Source organism: Panthera tigris, chromosome B1, assembly GCF_018350195.1.
Source record: "Panthera tigris isolate Pti1 chromosome B1, P.tigris_Pti1_mat1.1, whole genome shotgun sequence".
Taxonomy (NCBI): domain Eukaryota; kingdom Metazoa; phylum Chordata; class Mammalia; order Carnivora; family Felidae; genus Panthera; species Panthera tigris.
The window spans coordinates 186,403,393-186,424,595 of record NC_056663.1 but is presented as its reverse complement, the minus strand read 5'-3'; the positions used below and the strand labels follow the sequence as shown (position 1 = coordinate 186,424,595).

General features: G+C 42.8%; 1 long non-coding RNA gene across 1 annotated transcript in view; it reads right to left on the bottom strand.

The window, feature by feature from the left end:
• LOC122238108 overlaps positions 1-4,664 on the bottom strand; it is a 61,709-nt gene extending 57,045 nt beyond the window's left edge. The window contains exons 1-2 of the long non-coding RNA XR_006217066.1: positions 4,576-4,664; positions 978-1,063 (exon numbers count right to left, since the gene is read on the bottom strand). This is a non-coding gene — a long non-coding RNA (uncharacterized LOC122238108). The remainder of the gene's footprint in view (positions 1-977; positions 1,064-4,575) is intronic.
• Positions 4,665-21,203: the final 16,539 nt, after the last annotated feature.

Below are 21,203 nucleotides of genomic sequence, written 5' to 3'. Positions count from 1 at the left end.
GCAAAGACACATCCTGACAAGTATACTGGGCAATTTATGAACTGTTTACACTGGTTTTATTGAAATCTGGGCGAAAGCTATGGCTAATGGCTTGCGTTACCCAATGCATAGTAAGAGCTCAAGCGATAGTAGCTGTATTTTAAGAACGACAAAGGCCAAAGACTATGGTTAGTGTCTGATGTGGAAACTCTAAGACACCGCAGTGGTGGTTTTAGAAGATGCTCTTTATAAAGATTTTGGATTATTGCCCCTTTTAGTTACTTAGGTGTAAGAAGGTATTTTTCTTCTAGGCTTCCAATGTCTTTTTTGGGCCCTAAATCCAATCACCTGTGAATCTGTGCACACTTCTGAAGGAGCTCTGTGTTAAGGGACTCTGGGGATGCCTATACCTTCTTTCCAGGTGTGTTAGTTGCATTAAAGGGCAGTTGTCTCCCCAACAGTCTTCACACCTTCCTCCACAATAAACATGTCAGGTATTGCCTTTGCAGCCCAATCCTGGAGGCCAACGCACTCACACTGGGGAACGAGCAGGCGCAGAATCACTGAACAAGAATCAGCAGCATGGGAGCACCTGAGTGGCTCAGTTGGTTGAGCGTCTGACTTCGGCTCAGGTCGCGATCTCATGGTTTGTGAGTTCGAGCCCTCGCATCAGGTTCACCACTGTCAGCACAGAGCCTGCTTCGGATCCTCTGTCCGCCTCTCTCTCTGCCCCTCCCCCCACTTGTGCTCTCTCAAAATTAAATAAAAACATTTAAAAAACAGAATCAGTAGTATGGCTATGAGCTGACCTCCTTTCCTACTCCTACAAATATACAGTCTTACTTTATATAAATTATATTGACCTATAAATCAGGTTCTCCCTCTTTATTAGTTTCCACTCAATAATATCACTTTCAAGATGTACACAGGTGCTGTATGATTATTGCTTCTTCATCCTGATAACAGGTTTTTGTGTGCCTTTGTCTCATTTTACTTACTCTTTCTTCAGCCATGGTTTCCTCCAGCTTCTCGCTACCACAAACTGTGATGCAAACAGGGATCCTTAGACGTGTTGAAGAGAAGTCTATAACCAAGAACAGGGTTGTGGGAGTGTTAGGAGATACACATATAATTTCATTAGTACTGCCAGATTTCTCTCCCGCAGGTTTCTACCAGTTTATACTTTCTCCAGAATATGAGAATTCCCATTTCATTCCCATCACCAGTGCTCGCTATTTTCCTAATTATCAATCTCAGAAGTATAAAAAATTGTATCAGCCTTGTATTATCCATCTGAGGAGTATAAAGGATTATATCTTTACTGTTTTAATTTATAATTCTCTGATTATTTGTAAGCATAAGAATCTCTGATACTTAAAAGCACTTAGGTTCCCCCTGCTTGTGAATTACCAATTCACGTCTGTTCATTATTTTCTACTTTATTTTATTTTAACTGCACATCAACAGACACTTCTATTATGTTCTAGAAAATAATCCCCGTGGTTTTTAATGTTGCAAATATAGTTCCTGGTTCCCAATTGGTAAGTTGTTTTGTTACCTTTACTGACAAAAAAATCCTTCATTTTCTTGTAGTCTTAATCCAACAGCCCACTCTCTTTTTGAGATCTTAAAAAAAATTTTTTTACATGTATACATTTACTTCAAAGAAACATGTCCACAACATACTGTTAAAAGAAAAACAATGAGTTCTAAACCAGCATGTATACTATGATCCTACTTATATATAATTATTCACAAGCAATAAGTATGCCCCCTTCATTGGTTTGGGTATAAAATAAAGTCATATTTCTTTTACTATTCAAATTATAATATCACCAATCCTATTCTACTCAGTTTAACAGAAAATATCACTTTTCCTTCTTGGCTCTCCTTGCCCAAGATTCCTCCAAGTTAGTTTTGTTGATCTTTTCATAGAACTAACTCTTGGTTTTGTTGATTTGTTCCTACTGTTTTTCTATTCTTTATTTCATTTATATCTGCTTTACTCTTTATCATTTTCTTCCTTCTGCTAACTTTGCTCAACCCACTTTTAAGTTTTAGGGTATGTGCTTCAGTGTTTTATTTAGAAAGTCACATTTTTAAGTGTAGCTTTCTAATTGGTATAGACTTTAAAAACATCAATTTTAACTTTTTTCACATGAAAAGCAAATTTCTTCAATGATATCAACTAAAAAGTCCTTCTTTGTGGTGTAATTTGTATTATTTAATAAGGACTAGATTCTGAGCTCTTCTTTATATTTTATCAGCCCTCTTTGAATTCATTTATTCTTTTATCCATTAATTCACTTAACAAATATTTACTGAGCTCCTGCTATAACTGAGATATTATTTTATGTGCTGGGAAAACAGACAAAAGTTCCTGATTACCAAGAGCTTATCTTGGGGGTAGGTAGGAAGTGTAGAGCCTTAAAAGTCATTTTAAGCATTTTGGTGTTTGGGGTGCCTGGGTGGCTCAGTCAGTTAAGCGTCTGACGGGTCATGATCTTAGCCCCATGTCGGGCTCTGTGCTGACAGCTTGGAGCCTGGAGCCTGCTTCAGATTCTATGTCTCCCTCTCTCTCTGCCCCTTCCTCGCCCATTCTCTGTCCCTGTCTCAAAAATAAATAAAACATTTAAAAAATTAAGAATTTTGGAGTTTACCAAAATAACAATAATAATAAAATAACAGCTGATACACATATTGCATTACCATATGCCAGGCACTGTTCCAAGGACATTATACATATTAATTTACCTAATCCTCTCGACAACCCCACCTGAATGATGAGGAAGCCACAGCACAAATAGCTTAAGTAACTTGCCCAAGATCAGGGAGCTGGGTCACATGACTGATTGGGTCTGATTCTAGAGCCTGTGCTCTTACACACTACCTTGCACAGTCTCTGACTGGGATGGGAAACCACTGTATGAATACCATAACTGATCTAGATGTTAGGTTTAGTTAGGCTATTATGTTTTCACCAGGCTATAGGTGGGGCAAGAGTAGAAAACGAAGACCAATTAGGGACTATTTCAATAGGCACAACAAGAGATGATGGTGATTTGGACTAATTAGTAGCAATGGAGGAGGTATGAGGAGTCACATTCTGGATTTGTTGACAACTGGGCAGTGGAGTATTGAAGAGAGAGGAGTCACTGATGATTTCAAGGTTTTCAAAGATGCAGTTGTCATTTTGCTAAATGGGGAAGAGTTCCTAAAGAACACATTAAGGGAAGAAAACTCCCTTAATCTTTTAGATGCCATTATATAAGGGGGTCAGTAAGATCCCTTTTAGATGTCATCAGACACTCTGGTGAGATTTGAATAGACTGTTGTATATGTGAGTCTGGAGTTGAGAGTCCAGATCTGTCCAAGAGATAAAATTTGTAACATTACCATATCAACTTAAAAAACTAGAAGATACCACCAAGGAAGAGAGAATAGGTCAAAAAGGTCCAAGGACTGATCTTGGTGTATTCCAGCATTAAGAAGGCACAGAGATGCAGAGGAAATGAAAAAAGAAAATTAAGATGAGCAGCCAGTGAAGGTGGTGTAAAACCAGGAGGCTACAGTTCTATAGAAGCCAAGTGAATCGAGTGTTTGGAGGAGAAAGTAATCTACTTTATCAAATACCAGTAATAGGTGACATTTAGTACCACTATTCGTTTTTCTAAACTGATGTTTCAGCAACACTGCCACAAGATCTTATTAGTCATAATCATTTAGTGGTTTTCTTTTATTTCTTGTTGGTTTATGTAAAAACTCATAAATCTACAAGGAGATAGTTTTGTGTCCTTTCCTCATTTCCTATGAATATGCCTTTGTGGTAGTTGTTAGAAATGTCCACCGATATTTCCCTATCTTCCCCTTTCTAGGCCCATTAATAGGATTCCACTTCCTGCCTTGCCAGTACATGGGTGGGGCCATGTGGCTATTTCTGGCCAACTGAGTTTTGAGCAAGTGACATTGTTGCTTTGGAACCACAGCATTTAATTGTGGATGCCAGACCTTCCCAAGTTGTCATCTTCCCTTAGACGTAATGACTGGCAATGTTTAAGATGATGGCTTTTCCATCAGCCTCCCTCTCCGAGGGACGACGAGCCCGACCCCTCTGCCAACCCATAAGGAACGTTTAGTGTGAGCAAGAAATAAACTTGTGGAGGCGAAGCCGTGGTGGCCGCTGTCCCGCCCTCAGCTGTCTCGTGGGACAGCGATCACAGGCAAGTTCTCAGCTCCCTCCTGCCTTGGGTTCCCGCCGGTGCTCTTGCCAAAACGGCCGTATCTCCCCCGTGGACCCAACCAAAATCACCTTCCAAGTGTCTTCACAAAGATTTTTGGCCAAGGAGACCTTGTACCTGCCTCCACGACGGCATCCTCAGCCTGGGGCGCCGGAGCTCAGGCGGCCCCGCGCAGCCCCCCAGTGGAGCGCGCTCCGGGAGCCCCGCGCAGCCGCGGCCGCCGCTCGGGCTGCGGTGGGGAAGCCCTGCCCCCGGCCCGCCTCCTCGCCCGCACCCCGGCTGCGGCGACCGCGGCTTCGAGGACCCAACCCCCGGCCCTGCCGGAGCGAGGGTGGCCGTGACCCCAAGGGCAACGTACAGCGCCATCTTTCCCGTCTTCAGCCGCATCTCCCGGGAAGTGGGCCCGGAGACCGTCGACCACGGATACGCGCCCACCGCGCTGGGGGCGCTGCCTACACCTAGGAGACGCTCGGGCCGCGCAGAGTTCAGGGGCCGCCCGCAGCCCCGCCCCCCGGGCCCGTGCCCGCCCCCTCCTTCCTCCCGCCGGCCTCCTGGCGCCCTCTGGACGCCCAGCGGTGGCTCAGGCGGACGGCCGGGGTCTCGGCACGCCTGCCCGCCTCCATCGCCGGCCGCCCGTGGGGGAGGAGGGCGCCGTGCGTGGGCCCAGCAACTGGCTCAAGGGCCTGACCGCCGTGGGCGTCAACTTCACCACCTTCGACCTCGTGCAGCTGGTGCTGAGGCATCTGCAGACCAGCCGCTATTGACACAGGGAGCTGAGCTTCGCCGTGCGGGGGACCACTGACCCTTTTGTGTCTGAGCACGTGGGGCCAGGGTGCGCTTGGTTCCACCCTGGGAACCACCTCGGAGCACGCTGTAGAACAAGCTGGGCGCCTGGACTCTGTCCCAAAGTAAAGCCAGCGGCTCCTGAAATGCCACGTTGGGACTGGTGGGCGGGGGCTCCCAGAGTCTCCCCCTCCCCGCTTCCCAGGGCTGGCGCTGTCCCCTGGAGGCTTTGCCTTAAATGCCCAGAGCTGGGAGTGACCAGCGCCACCTCCTGGCACTCTGTGACCTTGGACATGCTCCTAGTTGTACTGACCACCTGCCCAGGGGACTGAGAGCCAGACTCCACCTGCACAACGGGAGGAAACTCCACAGAGTGTAAGGAGAGGCCTGGCCTCCGGGCCCTAGTGAGGTGGGGCCAACCTCCTGCTCAGCTGGAGCTATAAATGCAGCCTTGCCCAGCCCTGCCCCTCCCTACCTGTGCTGCCTTTCCCAGATGACCGGACGCCTCTGTCACCAGAGGAGAGAACAGGCTTCTCTCAAGAGAAGGACCCTGGACTCGACAGCCAAAGTAGGGCCCCAAGAGTGGGTCTTCCTCGCTGTTGCCCACTCACCCAGTTTGTGATGGTCCCGGGAGGGTCATACCTCCTCCGGGCAGCAGGATCTGAAGAGTTGGCATGGATTTGGGTCTGAGTCCTAATCTGGTGGCATCTGTTGAAAACTGGGCACCCAGGCCACCTCCTCCGGGCGGGAAAGTTCCCATCCCTCTCCCACAAGTCACACCAACGAGGCCCGGCCTCAGGCCCTGACCCTCTGTCCGTGGCACAGCAGCTCCTGGGGGGACTTGTGGCAGCTGTCACCGCCCTGGCTCCCCCCTGAGTGGACACTTGGCCAAGAACAGGGTGATTTAAGGCCCACAGGGTTTTCTGATTTCCATAAACAGAGTGCAGAGAGGCAGCTAGCAGCCTGATCTTCCAAAGTGGGAGCCCCTGAGACAGTGTGTGGCCTAGGTGTGGCAGCTCGCAGGGGTTGAGGTGCCTCAGGGAAGCGGTCTCATGGAGAAGTCCACCGGGGCCTGCTAGGTGTCGCAGGGATACAGAAACACTCATTTCTGAGTGACGTTTGGAGTTTCTTGATTCCCTTTGGTTTTGGTTTTCAGTCTGGCTGACCCCACACCTGACCTGTGTGGTCTGGTTCCAGGCAGAGGGTGACCAGAGGGTCATTTTTCATAGATGGCTCTGCAGCCACCGTGTGTGAAAAGGGTCTGAGAGGGCGTGTTTGCTTCCTGAACATTTCCAGTGGTGACTTTCGTGTCTCTTCTTTCTTCTGTCACCTTTCTGTTCTTGCCTTTGACTTGTGGGTATGAAGACCCCATCGGGCAGACTGAGACTCTTCCCCCAGGGTCCCAGGCAGCCTGCGATGACTGTCCTGTTGGGTGGGCTTCCCTGATCCTCTCCTGGACTTGTCGGGTGCCCAGGCTGGGAAGGAGAAGCAGACCCGTTTCAGGGAGATGAGGTGGGGACCCAAGGGTCCTCAGGTGAGAGAAAGCAGCAGGGGCCAGGGGTCCACTCCAGGCAAGTGACACCAAATGAATGGTCTGAGCCACAGGCTGGGCAGCAGAGGAGAGGTTTCCAGGTCCTGCTGGTGGGGGTGTTCCTCCCCAAGGTGGCTCCCAGCCAAGTGGGCCTCCAGAGCACGCCCATCCTCAGCCCTGCACACAGTGGGGCTGTGCCCTCTGCAGTCACACGCCTCCCACTGGTGTCCCTCCTGATCTGGAGTAACATTTTGATGCCATGAAGACACTTTGTTTATATACTTTAAAGACTGTTTCTAAGAGAGTATTATTTAATATGAAAATGACCAAAAAGAAACCAAAGAAAGAAAGAAACTCTTGGGGTTTTTAAGCAACTAAAAACATTTAGGTTTTATGGAGTGCAGCATCCTGATTTGATCTCTCTCTCTCTCTCTCTCTCTCTCTCTCTCTCTTAATCTCTTTGAACTAGTCAGGACCATGATGAAGAGTAATGATGGGAGTAGGGATCCTCATATTATCAAATGGCATTACATAATGTTTGCAGTAGGCTTTAATCAAGTTAAGTAATTTCCATTTATTTCTAGTTGTCCAGATTTTTTTTTCAATCATAAATAGGAATTGGATGCTATCAAATGCACTTTCAGCATCTATTTCGTTAACATGTGATTTTTCTTCTTTAATCCATTTGGTGGAGTGAATCTCAGTTATAAACCATATTTGAATTCCTGAGATAAACCCTACTTAATCATGATACATTGTTACATCGTAGGATTAATATCTCATTTGCATTTAGGAACTTCTATTTGCAAGTGAAAAGGGTCTATAATTTTCTTTCTCATTTCTTCATGTTTGGAAGAATGGTTTTTCTAGTCTCATAAAATGAATTGGGTCTAAACAAAACCATCATTCTATACACCTTATACCTACACAGTGATGTTTGTCAACTATTTCTTAATAAAACTGGAAATAAATGAATTGGGCATGTCTTTCCGTTTTCCGGAAATAAATCACTAGGTTAGGAATTATCTGTTCCTTGGTAATCTGCTGAAAGGCAATGCAAAAATTAAAAGATCTTATTTATTTTAACATTTTTAAATAAACTATTTTAGTTTTGGGTTTGATTAATATTCTTTATTACTTTGACTCAGTGATCTCTGCATGTATCTTTATTATTGTGGATCAAGTGAGTTAAGCATCAATAACAATGCCTGGGTCAATAAATGTTGTAATATAAGTGTTAACTTATTGTCATAATTTTTGTTTTATTTCCTATCTGGGTCTAACATTGCACATCACTAATTCTTTTTTAGTTGAACAGTTTACTTGACTTCAGTTTTTACTATGGTAAAGATCTTTAAAGCTATACATTTTCCACTGAACACTGCCTTAGCTATATTCCATAAATTCTGTCATATAATAATTTGGTAAATCCATTCTAGTTATTTTATCAATTTATCATTATTGGTCCTTTCCCCCAAGGGTTATTTAATATTATGATTTTAGTTTCCAAATCTGTGCCAGCTTTCCAGCTTTCCTTTTGTTACTGATTTCTAATGTGATTGAGTTTTCCTGTTGATTCTTTTATTGGTTCAAACTTCTTTGTCACATAGCGTTTTTATGGCTTATGAGTGTTTGATGAGCACTCAGCAATGCTAAAAAATTTCTATGTATATCTTATATTTATATTTCTGTATAAGTCTATTATCAAGGACATATTAATTATGTTACTCAAATCTTCTAGTACACTTAATTTTTTGTCCATTTGGTCAGTAAGTTTCCAAGAAACGTGCTAAATCACTACCCCGCTGTCTTCTTACAGGCAGTGTAATTGGACTCAGCTCCTTTGCCTGCTCCTAAAGTTCAGTGCTCCCCAACAAGCTAAATGTTAGCACCACTTAACATTACTCCACAAAGCCTGGCCAAGGCTGAGCTGAATCTGTGGGTTTGGGGCCTCACCGTGACTCAGGCATAGACAACAGACCACCAAGGAAAAATGAGTACAAATGAAAAAGATTCCCCATGCACGGTACTCTGTGCTCTTCCTTAGATCTCCCGGGAGATTCTTACAATTTGACATGAGCTTCCCAGTTCCCAGTACAACCTGTGTTCCACAGACGCTAATGTTCAGCGGGTCACAGTTACATCCCAATAAGCATAGAAAGGCCTAAACGGTGATTGAACAAAGAACTGAATACATTCCTCCAGTACGTACTCACCTCTGTAGCATCCCCAGATTTGAGATCAGGTTAAGAAGCTACCGGCGCAGGTAGGGTTGACGTTTTGTCAGCTAGGACACTTTGTAAGTCTTTGCTCCTTTTCCCCCGTTTTGGTGTAACAGGTGTCTCTGCTGAGATACCATGATGCTTCTCCGCTCTGGGCCTTTGCTCCAATACTTAGCCCCTTTGCTTTTCTTTGTATCATAATTTTCTCTGCTGGCTTCATCTCTTCAGCCTAAAAGCATGTTCAGTATCCTTGTACCAACCTTTTTGTTTCTTTCCTTTCCTTTCCTCTGGGACTTCACTAACTTGTTTTTGAAACACTGACTCTACCACATCACTCCTAGCACCTTGTATTTGGACTAGAGCCCCAAGATGGGGCAAAGACGAAACAAAGGGGGAATCACCTTGGAATATGGTATTTCAATGGTCCAGGGGGGAATGGAAGCACCTTTGCACAGGGATGGGGCAGTGAGAGTTGAGAAAGACTGGAAAGGCAGGAGAAAGAGAGTCTAGACAAGGCAGAAAATGTATAAAATACTTATTCCAGAGAGTTAGTTATTAAAGAAAGCAGTGCTGTGTATCCATTTGAGTTTGACGAACAGGATCTATCAATATAGCAATCTGCCCCACTGTGTGATTTCCTCAAACAAATCTCAGATGTGTGGATACCGCCTATCAGGAAACTAATAAATGATCTGTGGATTCCTGGTGTGCTACCAACTCTCTAGATTAATCTTCTTAAATCAGTGTCAGGTTTACTTTACTTCTCTGAGGAAATATGTACAGTGGCTATCCATTGCCTACATAATAAAATTTAAAGGGGCACCGGGGGGTCAGTCAGTTAAGCATCTGACTTCAGCTCAGGTCATGATCTCACGGTTCATGAGCTCGAGCCCTACATTGGGCTCGTGTGCTGACAGTGCAGAGCCTGCTCGGGATTCTCTCTCTCCCTCTTTCTCTGTCCTTCCCTGGCTCATGCACAAGCTCTCATTCTCTCTCTCTCTCTCTTAAAATAAACATTTAAAAATTTTAAATATTTCTCAGGCTGGCATTCAAGGTCTCTCCATAATCTGGCTAAAATCAAACTTTTAAGATTTACCGACTCTATTCCATTTTCTTCCTGTAATATTGAACATTTGCCCTTCTTAGAACACATTTTGTTTTGCTTTATATGGATTAGTATCGCCTTTCCATACACCAAGAAGACTTCTGTCTTCTCTGTTCCCCAGCCTTACCTCTCAAATGTATCTTTAAAATCGAACTCTAGTCCCAATTTCTCCAGCAAGGACTCCTTCTCTGACTGCCCAACTGGTTTTCACACCTTCACATGCTTCTTTTTTTCCAGTTGTCTGGGTACTTGGCTTGGTTAGTCAACATATCACCTGGTAATACAGGGGCAAGAGATCTAATGTTTTGCCCTCTTTTCTCCTAGAGGCCATCATCTCCCCTCTCTCTGGCAACTGCATTTAGATGTTCCCTTGGAAAACCACCTCTCCTATACACTTAATCCATATAATTTTGGGAGGCACACCCTTGGGCAAGGGATGCATAAATAACCCAGGCCCACACGCAGTGACTGGCTCAGGAAGTGGATACATCACTGAATCCATGGAAATTCACATCTGAGACCATCCTGGAACTGCTTCTAGAAACATGGAGGTGGAAGAGCTCATTACGGGGGGTATAAAGCTGGCAGAATGTACTCCTGAAGCCAGTAGGGGCAACCCGGCTTGCATGAAGAGAACTTTGCTGAGAATTATGCTGACAGAAGAAAGGAAACCCAGAAGGAAAGACAGATACTGTTGATATCATCATTTACACCTTGGGATGCACGCATGCCAGATGCACTCCTAGATTTTTCAGTTAGGTCACCAACGAATGCCTTTTGTTCCCAGAAGTTTGAGCTTGAGTTTTGAATCTTTCATTTCCTATCACCTCTCCAAATAGCTACATACAAGCTTCTCTCCCTGGAGCCATACAAGCTCCAGGCCCCCGAGTCATCTACTATGTAGAACACTAATTCAATATTTAGGACAAAGTGAGTTATATGGTCATTTACACGGTTAATGCATTTCCTACCTCTCCACCCAACAGCAGATCATTTGAGGGCAGTTTTGTGCAGACCCTGAAGCCAGACTTCCTGGGCCTTGGATGCTGGTTCTACCACTCACCTGCTGAGTGACACTGAGCAAAGCATTTCACCTTCTTGTGCTTCAGATTCACCATCCACAAGATGGGCATTAAAATGGTAACAACTGAGAAACTAAAATAAACAAAAACAGTGGTTACACCTCAAAGAGTTGTAAGGAATTAATATACGTGAAGCCCTTAGAAAGGTATCTGGCACATAATATACACCATACGAGTAAGCCCTATGTAAGTGTAAGCTATTTTTATTACTATTATTATCACAATGATGCTGATTATCATTATTATTATTTGTAACCTCATTGCCTACTGCAGTGCCCCTCAATTATAAAGAGTGAATCACTCTTAACTATTATGTAAGAGGATTTTAATATAGTACTTGTTTGCCTGGTCCCACAGTTTTAACACAGATCAAAACACCAAGGCATTGAAAGGAAGCCCTTGCCAGCTCAGCTCAGAATACTGCAAAGGTCCCAAATCTTCCTGCCTCATTTCTGTCCCTGTCTCACCTTCCCTTTCACCCCTGCCTGTGCTCACGTCCTGCCCTATCAGTTTCATCTCTCATGCCTGGCATCCAACAGGCCCTAGAACCTGACAGTTTTCTCCTTGTTCATTTTTGGGTATCAACTCTCTTCCCTTAATCTGCCTCTCCATCCTACAGTGGTTTCTCTGCATTAGCACACACTGGGCCTTCGATACAGGGGGCATCAGCTAACACTTTGTACGACAGCATCCATTCTACTGTAAGACTTTATTGTATGTAACCTCCAAGATACAGGAAATAACTAATACTATGTGTTTTGAAAGGACTAAGAAAGAAAATACATCTTTTCTTCCACTAAAATCCCCCAGCCTCTGCCATGTCTGTTTTCCCTCCAAGTTCAAGGAGAATTTCTAGGTTAGGTAGCTCTATCCCAAGTTAGTCACCTAAGCAGGACTAGGATGTTGATGGGGCCACATTAATCACATACAATGCAGTAATTTACAGTCTAAGGCTGGAAGGGAGAGGAGCCAGTTAGTTTGCAAATCATGAGCACTACTGAGCTCTATTTAAAGTGTATTTATTATGACCTGGCCATTTTGAGAGCCGAACATCATCACCAGTCTGGAGGCACAAAAACTGCTAGCATTCAGAATGTTACCTGAAGCAAAGCGGGAGATAAAGTTAGCAAAAGGCACACAAGCCATAAAAACATCTATGATTTAAACATGAGACATTTCCAATGTGCTAAATTTGGAATGATTTGCTTATCCATGGTCCTGTTGGAAGAAATAAAATGCGCAGCTTGGGAAATGAAGGAAGAAAACATATCAATGTTTTGCTCATAATGCTGGAAGAAACAGAATTATCTGAACCATGTGAATTCAAAATGTACCCATTTTTAAAAAGCACATTGGCTATATTTGGAATACAACTTAAGAACTTAGATTTTCAAACTCCTAAAAATTCAATAGTGGAATTTTTAAGGCAACTTCTAGTTTCCATTCAACAAACACACATAAGCTGCACTTTTGTACATGAACACACTCAGCAGAAAACTTTTCTGCATTGTTTGCTACAAAAAGTACCAAAGGTCAAATAAAATCTCAGAAAAAGTCGTATGATAAGAGAAGGGATCCTAACAAATCACTGCATGTGATGTTGGTCACTGATTCTTACAAAGACATACACACCATGTTAAACAACGAAAAGAAAGAGGAAAAAAATAAGCAGACTTATTAGATTTTAACGTACAATTTTCCCAGGTCAACTTCCCCAGAAGGCAGATCCCGAGATGAAGGTTCACCTGCAAGGGATTCACCAAGGGGAAAAACAACAACAAAAAAAGGCTGAAGGAAAAAGGACAGAGAGGGGGAGGAAGACAAATAAGGGTCTGATCTCAAGCAAAATCACACAGCCTAGCCCCACAGAGAACTAAGAAGAAAAAAATTATCCCTGAGAGTTTTCCTGAGTCAAGAAAGCAGGACTTTAAAACTCCATTGGCATTAAGTATTGCACAAGGGTCAACCCGGGGCGGGGGAGGGGGAGAGGGGGGCTACGTTCCCACGTGTTCAAAGAAGTGTCCAGTAGACCGAAGAAAATCCTCCCCCTAATTGCTATAGCTTAGGAATGATGGGAATAAGAGCACACTGAAGTCTGGAGACACACAGAAACAGTGAAAAGGGAATTATGGGATCTAGGTAGAGCACTGACATTATTTACTATCTGGTTCTTTCATGATGTTCATTCATATAAGTAATACTTCCTACCACTATTATTAACTTTATTATTTGAAAATATTAGGTAGACACATGTGTACAACTCAGACACAGGATATATCTTCCCAATATGAATGAATATGTTTACTGCCTATACAAATCAAATCAAATCAAAACAATTTATTTTGTGACCCACCATTTTTATTTATCCAATCGTTCAAAAGTATGTGTTGATTGGCCACTATGGAAAGTCCATTTAACAATGTTGTTAATAACTTTGGAGTCACAAAGAACTTATTTTGAAACCTGGTTCCACTGGTTACCAACCATATGATTTGGAGCAAAGGACTAAGTTCTCTAATTCCCTGTTTACACATTTATAAAATGGGGACAATCACAAGGATTCAATGAGATAGTACATATCATTGACTTTGCATTAGTGTCTAACACATAACTGCTCAATCAATGTTAGTTAATAACAATGAAAATTATGATAATGTTCAAGGCAGGGTGATAACTTCTGTGTATGTGATAGTATGCTTGAAAGAAAAACAAGATGTGTCCCCTGTCTTAAATAGTTTATCTTGGAATCCAAGGGATAAATATTTAGCACAGAAGAGATACGTAATCCAAGAGGGCAATGTATGATCGATGCTGAATGAGATACACAAGAAAATAAACAGATATCCCACCACCAACCTCTTCTACCCACGAACGTGTTCTCCACACTGACACTAGACCTCTTTTTATAAAACATAACTCTAATAGTGACATTCTCATGTTCCTAAATTGTGATGGCTCCTTTACACTATCTACATAAGCCAGTTCAGGTTCCATAGCATTCACCCATGGTCTATGTGCCCCCTGTCCTCACCAATCTACTGTAGTTCATATCTTCCATTTCATCCCTGTGATAGTTCAACCCAGAACAGTTAAGAACATATAACATCTTCTACTTCTGGGTCACTGCTCAAGCAGTTCGATCCATGTGGAATCTTTTCTCCACTTCTTGCCAGTGAAATTTCTCCATCCTTAGATCTCCATCCCAAGGGTCATCTCCTGTATAAAGCTTCCGCATCTCCTCCATTCAAATTACTTCTCCTCTGTCCATGCTCTTATAGTACATTTATTTACTGCTTAATGGGTACTGCTGGGCTTTACACTTATTTACTAATGGACGTGTAGAAGGAAATGGCTGGGGAGAAGTGGTCTATGCACTGAGATTGGGCCAGCTACTTAGCAATGTCTGCCAAAATGTTGGGCTTGGCACTAGACTGTAAGTTTCTTGAGGCCAAGGATGACCCCTAAGATATCATAGATGAATTATAAAGAAGGGAAATTAGCATGCTGAAATATTATGGAAAAATTTTTTAAGTTTATTTCTTTATTTTGAGAGAGAGAGAGAGTGGGGAGAGGGGAGAGAGAGAGAGCGGGGGGGTGGGGGGGAGGGGAGATTGAGAATCCCAAGCCCCAAGCCTGACGTCAGGCTCAAACTCACAAACCATGAGATCATGATCTGAGCTGAAATAAAGAGCTGGATCCTTAACTGATTCAGATACCCTGCAATATTGTAGAAATTAAGGAAATATAATTTCAAGAAAGTAGACAAGGGATTTGTTGTCAAATACTTCTGAGAAGTCAAGGAAAACAATGGATGAGACTTGTGCAGATAAGGTCATCAGTAATTTTGGAAAATGCAAATAAAAGTTATGAGACATGGTAACTGGTGGTGGGAGGTTGAAGAGATTTATGTCATGAGAAAGTAATTTGTAGGAATTTTTTAAAAACTGTTTTTGTTAAAGGATAAAGGAAAATGATTCATTTAAGAGGGACATTAAAAATTCGTGAGAGAAGAATTACTTGAGAAGGAACTGATATTTTAAACCATACTCAAAACTTTGCTCTATAATTAAATAATATGGTTGTGTAATTCCTATAATTCCAGAATGTGGTCATTAATACCACCCAAACTCTACATTGACCTTTTTCCAATTTAGCATGTTCCTATTATGTAGAAAGATTCACATATTTGAATCACAACAGCCATTGTATGCCTACTGCTCCATTCCTAGGGAAGTTCCCCACTGATTCTACACAGTTCTACCTTGTCTGCAAGTTTGACATTCTCCCTTCAAGGTCCCAAACTCACTTAGGATGACCAGATTCCCCAGCCTGTGAGCAGAAGCTTCTAGGTGCTCAGGACTGCTGGAGAGTAGCTTCTCTGTCATGGGAGGTCCATTGATGGGTGAACACACTGGATGGTGTGCTTATCACAGGTCATTTCCAGATGAGGGGCCTTTTCTTTCCCTCCCTTCTTCCAGCTCTTTCCCTCCAGAGTCACCATCCTGCCTTTCCTTTCCTCTTTCCCAGCCCCAAGCCCTCAACCTTATGATCTATGAGGAAAAGAAGACAAAAACAAAAAACAAAACACAGACCCAAGAATCTCTGTTTAGATTTAAGTCAATAGTTAGCTTGAATCTTTTTTTTTTTTTTTGGCATTGTGTGGGATGAGGGAGGAAAGATGAACCCTCAAGAGATCCTGAGAACTTGGGTGCCTGGGTGGCTTAGCTGGTTAAGAATCTGACCCTTGATGTGGAGGAGGATGTGGAGGACACTGGGCTCACCGCCTCCTGCTGATCACTTAGATTCCACCCACCCACACCTGCCTAAATAATCCAGAAAACCACCAGAAGACTAGCAGAACGGATTCTCTGGAGCCAAGCGTAGACGAGAGGTCCATGGAAGAGGGTGGAGAGGCGGTGCATGCTACACGGACTGGCGGGAGGGAGCCGGGGCAGAGGGACAGCCCACTGGCCAAGCAGAGCCCCCGAGTCTGGCTTGCAAAAGCGGAGGGGCCAGACGGAGTGTTTTGGGACAGCAAGCGGGACTTGACATCTGGAAGGTTATAAGCTAACAGCTCTGCTCGGAGAGTGGGAGGGCTGGAGGACAACGGGAGGGAGAATTGTTGAGCCCTGGATGACAAAGCTAGCTTGGCAGGGAACAAAGGCATTCGCCCGTGCCATCACCCTCGCCCATCCCCCAGCCAAAATCCCAAAGGGAACCAGTTCCTGCCAGGGAACTTCCTTGCACCCAAACACCCAACGCTGTACTTCTGCAGATCCACCCCTCCCTCAGGTGGTGGGTCTGACTCCCTCCAGTGCCACAGGGCCCCTCCCGAAGCAGATCACCAAAGGAAAAGCGAGCTGAGCCTACCCCTCCCGCCCCCGTGCATCTTGCCTACCCACCCAAGCTAATACGCCAGATCCCCAGCACCACAAGCCTGGCAGTGTGCAAGTAGCTCAGACGGGCCACACCACCCCACAGTGAATCCTGCCCCTAGGAGAGGGGAAGAGAAGGTACACACCAGTCTGACTGTGGCCCCAGCAGTGGGCTGGGGGCAGACATCAGGTCTGACTGCGCCCTGCCCACCAATGCAAGTTATTCAAGACAGCACAGGGGAAGTGCCCCGCAGTCCCGCACCACTCCAGGTACTACCCAAAATGACGAAACGGAAGAATTCCCCTCAAAAAAACGTCCAGGAAATAACAACAGCTAACGAACTGATCAAAAATGATTTAAACAATATAACAGAAAGTGAATTTAGAATAATAGTCATAAAATTAATCGCTGGGCTTGAAAACAGTATAGAGGACAGCAGAGAATCTATTGCTACAGAGATCAAGGGACTAAGGAACAGCCAGGAGGAGCTAAAAAATGCTATTAATGAGCTGCAAAATAAAATGGAGGCAACCACAGCTCAGGTTAAAGAGGCAGAGGAGACAGTAGGTGAACTAGAAGATAAAATTATGGAAAAAGAAAAAGCTGAGAAAAAGATAAAAAAAAAATCCAGGAGTATGAGGGGAAAATTAGAGAACTAAGTGATGCACTAAAGAGAAATAATCTACGTATAATTCGTATTCCAGAGGAGGAGGAGAAAGGGAAAGGAGCTGAAGGTGTACTTGAAGAAATAATAGCTGAGAACTTCCCTGATTGGGGAAGGAAAAAGACATTGAAATCCAAGAGGCAAGAGAACTCCTTTCAGACGTAACTTGAATCGATCTTCTCCACGACATATCATAGTGAAACTGGCAAAATACAAGGATAAAGAGAAAATTCTGAAAGCAGCTAGGGATAAACGTGCTCTAACATATAAAGGGAGACCGATAAGACTCGTGACAGATCTCTCTACTGAAACTTGGCAGGCCAGAAAGGAATGGAAGGAAATCTTCAATGTGATGAACAGAAAAATATGCAGCCGAGAATCCTTTATCCAGCAAGTCTGTCATTTAGAATAGAAGGAGAGATAAAGGTCTTCCCAAACAAACAAAAACTGAAGGAATTTGTCAGCCCTACAAGAGATCCTAAGGGGGATCCTGTGAGACAAAGTACCACAGACATCACTACAAGCATGAAACCTACAGACATCACAATGACTCTAAACCCATATCTTTCTATAATAACACTGAACATAAATGGACTAAATGTGCCAACCAAAAGACATAGGGTATCAGAATGGATAAAAAAACAAGACCCATCTATTTGCTGTCTACAAGAGACTCATTTTAGACCTGAGGACACCTTCAGATTGAAAGTGAGGGGATGGAGAACTATTTATCATGCCACTGGAAGTCAAATGAAAGCTGGGGTAGCCATACTTATATCAGACAAACTAGACTTTAAATTAAAAGCTGTAACAAGAGATGAAGAAGGGCATTATACAATAATTACAGGACCTATCCATCAGGAAGAGCTAACAATTATAAATGTCTATGCACCAAATACGGAAGCCCCCAGATATATAAAACAATTACTCACAAACATAAGCAACCTTATTGATAAGAATGTGGTAATTGCAGGGGACTTTAATACCCCACTTACAACAATGGATAGATCATCTAGACACACGGTCAATAAAGAATCAAGGGCCCTGAATGATACATTGGATCAGATGGACTTGACAGATATATTTAGAACTCTGCAATCCAAAACAACAGAATATACTTTCTTCTCGAGTGCACATGGAACATTCTCCAAGATAGATCACATACTGGGTCACAAAACAGCCCTTCATAAGTATACAAGAATTGAGATCATACCATGCATACTTTTAGACCACAATGCTATGAAGCTTGAAATCAACCACAGGAAAAAGTCTGGAAAACCTCCAAAAGCATGGAGGTTAAAGAACACCCTACTAAAGAATGAATGAGTCAACCAGGCAGTTAGAGAAGAAATTTAAAAATATATGGAAACAAACGAAAATGAAAATACAACAATCCAAACACTTTGGGATGCAGCGAAGGCAGTCCTGAGAGAAAAATACATTGCAATCCAGACCTATCTCAAGAAACAAGAAAAATCCCAAATACAAAATCTAACAGCACACCTAAAGGAAACAGAAGCAGAACAGCAAAGACACCCTAAACCCAGCAGAAGAAGAGAAATAATAAAGATCAGAGCAGAAATAAACAATATAGAATCTAAAAAAACTGTAGAGCAGATCAACGAAACCAAGAGTTGGTTTTTTGAAAAAATAAACAAAATTGACAAACCTCTAGCCAGGCTTCTCAAAAAGAAAAGGGAGATGACCCAAATAGATAAAATCATGAATGAAAATGGAATTATTACAACCAATCCCTCAGACATACAAGCAATTATCAGGGAATACTATGAAAAATTAATATGCCAACAAACTGGACAACCTGGAAGAAATGGACAAATTCCTAAACACCCACACACGTCCAAAAATCAGGAGGAAATAGAAAGCTTGAACAGCCCCATAACCAGCGAAGAAATTGAATCAGTTATCAAAAATCTCCCAACAAATAAGAGTCCAGGACCAGATGGCTTCCCAGGGGAGTTCTACCAGACGTTTAAAGCAGAGATAATACCTATCCTTCTCAAGCTATTCCAAGAAATAGAAAGGGAAGGAAAACTTCCAGACTCATTCTATGAAGCCAGTATTACTTTGATTCCTAAACCAGACAGAGACCCAGTAAAAAAAAAGAACTACAGGCCAATATCCCTGATGAATATGGATGCAAAAATTCTCAATAAGATACTAGCAAATCGAATTCAGCAGCATATAAAAAGAATTATTCACCATGATCAAGTGGGATTCATTCCTGGGATGCAGGGCTGGTTCAACATTCACAAATCAATCAACGTGATACATCACATTAATAAAAGAAAAGATAAGAACCATATGATCCTGTCAATCGATGCAGAAAAAGCATTTGACAAAATTCAGCATCCTTTCTGAATAAAAACCCTTGAGAAAGTCAGGATAGAAGGAACATACTTAAACATCATAAAAGCCATTTATGAAAATCCCACAGCTAACATCATCCTCAATGGGGAAAAACTGAGAGCTTTCCCCCTGGGATCAGGAATACGACAGGGATGTCCACTCTCACCACTGTTGGTTAACATAGTGTTGGAAGTTCTAGCATCAGCAATCAGACAACAAAAGGAAATCAAAGGCATCAAAATTGGCAAAGATGAAGTCAAGCTTTCACTTTTTGCAGATGACATGATATTTATTTTACATGGAAAATCCGATAGACTCCACCAAAAGCCTGCTAGAACTGATACATGAATTCAGCAAAGTTGCAGGATACAAAATCAATGTACAGAAATCAGTTGCATTCTTATACACTAACAATGAAGCAACAGAAAGACAAATAAAGAAACTGATCCCATTCACAATTGCACCAAGAAGCATAAAATACCTAGGAATAAATCTAAGCAAAGATGTAAAAGATCTGTATGCTGAAAACTATAGAAAGCTTATGAAGGAAATTGAAGAAGATATAAAGAAATGGAAAAACATTCCATGCTCACAGGTTGGAAGAATAAATATTGTCAAAATATCAATACTACCCAAAGCTATCTACACATTCAATGCAATCCCAATCAAAATTGCACCAGCATTCTTCTCGAAGCTAGAACAAGCAATCCTAAAATTCGTATGGAACCACAAAAGGCCCCGAATAGCCAAAGTAATTTTGAAGAAGACCAAAGCAGGAGGCGTCACAATCCCAGACCTTAGCCTCTACTACAAAGCTGTAATCATCAAGACAGCATGGTATTAGCACAAAAACAGACACATAGACCAATGGAATAGAATAGAAACCCCAGAACTAGACCCACAAACGTATGGCCAACTCATCTTTGACAAAGCAGGAAAGAATATCCAATGGAAAAAAAGACAGTCTCTTTAACAAATGGTGCTGGGAGAATTGGACCGCAACATGCAGAAGGTTGAAACTAGACCACTTTCTCACACCATTCACAAAAATAAACTCAAAATGGATAAAGGACCTGAATCTGAGACAGGAAACCATCAAAACCCTAGAGGAGAAAGCAGGAAAAGACCTCTCTGACCTCAGCCGTAGCAATTTCTTACTTGACACATCCCCAAAGGCAAGGGAATTAAAAACAAAAATGAACTATTGGGACCTCATGAAGATAAAAAGCTTCTGCACAGCAAAGGAGACAATCAACAAAACTATAAGGCAACCAACGGAATGGGAAAAGATATTTGCAAAGGACCTATTGGACAAAGGGCTAGTATCCAAAATCTATAAAGAGCTCACCAAACTCCATACCCGAAAAACAAATAATCCAGTGAAGAAATGGGCAGAAACATGAATAGACACTTCTCTAAAGAAGACATCCTGATGGCCAACAGGCACATGAAAACATGCTCAACGTCACTCCTTATCAGGGAAATACAAATCAAAACCACACTCAGATATCACCTCACGCCAGTCAGAGTGGCCAAAATGAAGAAATCAGGAGACTATAGATGCTGGAGAGGATGTGGAGAAACGGGAACCCTCTTGCACTGTTGGTGGGAATGCAAATTGGTGCAGCCGCTCCGGAAAACAGTGTGGAGGTTCCTCAGAAAATTAAAAATAGACCTACCCTATGACTCAGCAATAGCACTGCTAGGAATTTACCCAAGGGATACAGGAGTACTGATGCATAGGGGCACTTGTACCCCAATGTTTATAGCAGCACTCTCAACAATAGCCAAATTATGGAAAAAACCTAAATGTCCATCAACTGATGAATAGATAAAGAACTTGTGGTTTATATACA